This window comes from Arvicola amphibius, chromosome 11 (genome assembly GCF_903992535.2).
Source record: "Arvicola amphibius chromosome 11, mArvAmp1.2, whole genome shotgun sequence".
Taxonomy (NCBI): domain Eukaryota; kingdom Metazoa; phylum Chordata; class Mammalia; order Rodentia; family Cricetidae; genus Arvicola; species Arvicola amphibius.
This window is the reverse complement of record NC_052057.2, coordinates 22,058,417-22,062,553: the sequence shown is the minus strand read 5'-3', so window position 1 is coordinate 22,062,553 and position 4,137 is coordinate 22,058,417. Positions and strand designations below refer to the sequence as shown.

Sequence of the window (4,137 nt, the reverse complement as noted above, 5' to 3'; positions counted from 1 at the left end):
TATCTATTTATCTATCTATCTATCTATCTATCTATCTATCTATCTATCTATCTATCATCTGTCTATCTAACTGTCTTCAGTTCTTGTTATTTATTCATTTAGTTTGATTTTCAATATACTTAATAAACTCACTCATTCAAAACCAGAAGTATGGCTATCATAGATAATTTTTTGAATCATATAAGATATATGCTTTAAAACCACAGGGACCCAACGATAGACAGATTCTTCTGTGTGTAGGAAGCATGCCAGGAAATGTTTCAGAGGAGATGTTATTTGAAGAATACCTTGAAGAAGAAGTAAGAACTCCTCAGAGGCCTGGAAGAGAGGAAAATGAGAATTCATGACCAAAGGAAACCTTATAGTCAAGGCATGTTAAGTTTGAAGTATTTGGGAGACATGAAGTTGGAGATTCCTAGTAGGCCTGGAGTTCAAGATAAAGACTTACCCTGTAAGCTCACTACTTAAATATGGGTTTATATTTCAAGTCTTTATTTTGAGCTTGGGGGCACTGTGGTCACTAAATAAGTAATTGCAATATGTAGACTAAAAGATTCACACAACACTAATACACACTTGTGTAGCAGGAGATGAAATTGTTCAGTTGACAGGACTTGTACTGCTTTTAAGAAAGAAACTGAGCTTCAGATTGTAGCTACAATATCAAGCCAAAGTCTAGTTCCCCTTTGAGGAAGCACGGTGACCACAGGTCAGCTGTCTCTTTTCTGCACACTATGGGCACCATTCCCAGAGCAAAGTCTTTGGTCTGGATCGTGTCAGATATGAATGGAGAGGATTTGGGATATTATTACCCTTACAGTATAGTGTGCGCATTTCCATATTCACCCTCAAGGTAAAGGAAGAACAAACATTGAAAGAAGGTACCCAAGCCAGGCTTTACAATTTCATAGGAAACGCAGAATGAAGAGTAGAGAAAGGCCAGATATCCTGAGTCCAGTCCTGACTGATTACCAAAGTGCTCTGAGCATCAGTCCTATTTGCAAAGACATAGGCCAGATAGGTGGGAATGTACTAGCTGCATTTGGAAAAGTTGACAGGCAGGGGATAGGTAGCTAGCCGAGTATATAGTAGGCTAAGGTAAGTTGTGACAGAAGAAGCTAAATAGTCTGGATTTTTGAAAAAAATGCTTAAAACGTGGAGAGAAGGATCTAGATGTTATCGTCAGGATGAAGGGGACTAGGAATATTTAGTTTGCATCTCTTTTCCCTGGGAAAGAGTTTTGTATTGGTAAAACACCATACAAGGGAGCCGCCGGTTACTGTCCAACCATGGTCAAGTCCAAGAACCACACCACACACAACCAGTCCCGAAAATGGCACAGAAATGGCATCAAGAAACCCCGGTCACAAAGATACGAATCTCTCAAGGGGGTCGACCCCAAGTTCCTGAAGAACATGCGCTTTGCCATGAAGCACAACAAGAAAGGCCTAAAGAAGACGCAGGCAAATAATGCAAACGCCGTGAGCGCAGTTGCGGAGGCCATCAAGGCCCTGGTGAAGCCCAGGTGGTGAAGCCCAAGATGCCAAAGGGCCCCAGCCGCAAACTCACCCATCTGGCTTTCATTGCTCACCCCAAGCTTGGGAAGCAGATTAGAAGCTACATGGCCAGGGGTCGTAGGTTCCAATAAACAAACCAAGGCAGAGGCCTCAGCTGCAGCTCAGGCTCCCAAAGGTGCCCAGGCCCTTGTGAAGGCCCCATAAAAAGGTCTCAGTCTGCCGATGTGAAGATAGATGTACTAGTGTGGATATCTATACAGTATTTGCAGATGGTCAGGACCTTGTGCTGTTTTTACAAATAAACTTGAGGCAAATTCTGTTTAAAAAAAAACATACAAATTGGGCAGCCAAACTTGAAATTATAAACATAGCTGCCTACATTAGACTGGACCTGGAAATTCTGTTGCCTTGAAATGTTTTCTGTAGGCAGGGCTGTGACTCTAGGGCTAGGACTTGAAGATGCCACACCATAGTTACTGTGATGAAAGAGATGTGTCTGTGGCTGGACATGGGGCATTCTGAAATCTCTTTTTATGGCAACTTTGAAAGTCAGCCTCCTCTGTTTCGTTTTGTTTTCTTCAAGTAATCTAGAAAGTATGAGAACAAAGAATCCTATGCCAGTGACCTGTAAAGCAAGTATTATGTTTGTTTTCTCTGCTGAGGTAGTCTTCAATTATGTGTGCTCCCAAATGCATACTAATTTTTCTTTTCGAAGAAGGTTCAACGGTGTCAAGAATTTCTTTCTGTACTGTAGCTTATTAAGGAAGATGGAAACTCCCTGGAAAAATAAAGAGAAAAGTAAACAATTCGAGAAGCATGCCAAAATGAATATATACTCTAAAAGCTACTAGGAAGTATTGGGAAAATCAATATTGGGGTTAAGCAGATACAGGAATGAATGGCATTGATACTGAGGAAGAAAAAAACAAGGAAAAAAATGCAACTCCGTGTCTGTGCTAGTTATTCACTTTGCTGTGATAAAACACCATGACCAATGGAACTTAAAAAAAGATAGTTTATTTTGCTTTATGGCTCAGGGGCACAAGAGTCTGTCCATTGTGGTAGTGAGGCATGACACCAGGTCATAGGAACAGGAAGCTAAGAGGTCTCTTCTTCAACCACAAACATGAAGCCGAGAGAGAAAACTGGAAGTGGGGTGAGGCTATACCAGCTCAAAATTCACGCTAGTAACCTTTATCTTCCAATAAGCCCGTACCACCTAAAGGTTCTATGACTAAGCCCTCAAACAGTGTCACCAACTGGGGACCAAGCATTCAAAAACTTGAGCCTATAGGAAATTTCTCTTTCACACCACAGTGACTAAACCTTTGCTTGAAGAGAAAACAGTATGAAATTTCTTCTGGAAACATTCAGAACAATTTTTTTCTTTAAAAGCTTTTATTTTTCATTTTACATACACAGTTTCCCCCACCTTTTCCCCACCCAAATCCTCATCCACTCCTTAGAAAGGGTAAGGCCTCCCATGGGGAGTCAGCAAAATCTGGCAAATCAAATTGAGGCAGGACCAATGGAAGACCTCTTCCTGTACTGGGGCTGAGCAAGGTATCCCTTCATAGAGAATGGGCTCCAAAAAGTCAGTTTATGCACTAGGGATAGATCCTGGTCCTACTGGCAGTGGGCCCACAGACTGTCCAAGTCACAGAACTGTCACCCACATTCAGAGGGCCTAGTTTGGGCCCATGCAGGTTCCCGAATTGTCAGTCCAGAGTCAGTGAACTCCCACTAGTTCAGGTCAGGTGTTTCAGTGGGTTTCCACATTATGGTCTTGACCTCTTTGCTCATATAATCCCTCAACCCTCTCTTCTATTGGACTCCGGGTGCTCGGCCCAGTGCTTGGCTGTGTATCTCTGCATTTGCTTCCATCAGTTATTGGATGGAGGTTCCATGATGACAATCAGGGTAGTCACCAATCTGATTACAGGGGAAGGCCAGTTTGGGCACCCTCTCCACTATTGCTAGGAGTCTTAGCTGAGGTCATCCTTGTGGATTCCTGGGAATGTCCCTAGCACCAGGTTTTCCCCTCACCCCATAACGGCTTCCTCTATCAAGATTCCTCTTTCATTGCTCTCTCTCTCTGTCCCTCCCGCAATTTGAACAATATCTAAGCATTAAGAAGCAGAATCTTGTTACTTAGATAAACATGACCTCTCAACATCCCAATTTGTGCCATATCACATACAGTAATAGGTAAGGGTAGATAACTACATCCTAACAAGAAAAAAAAAAAAAAAAAACCAGAAGGAAGCCTATCTGAGCCCAGTGGCTTTTCTATCTGGTCATAAATGCCTCTATTTCTTCTTCAGAATACAAGCTGCTACATAAAGGAAGTTGAGACACTGAGACACATTTACAGTGATCTTTGAAAATCTGAGCCAGAAGCTGATGGACTTAGAAGCTAGGAGTACGCTCTTTTTCTTTCTAACTGTGACTGGGAGGAAGGTATGAGAAGTTATTACATGGTAATATATGTATGAAAATGAAAATATTTGGTCCTAAACAGCAGATAACATCCCATGAAGACTAGGAAGAAAAGGCTTAAGAAAGTAACTGATGGTCTTCTGAAGATGAGGACCGTATTTTATGCATCTCTGTATTTGAA

The 4,137-nt window shown here is 41.9% G+C and overlaps 1 pseudogene; it reads left to right on the top strand.

Moving 5' to 3' along the window:
• The first annotated feature begins 1,289 nt into the window (after positions 1–1,289).
• On the top strand, positions 1,290–1,721 carry LOC119825904 (annotated as a pseudogene).
• Positions 1,722–4,137: the final 2,416 nt, after the last annotated feature.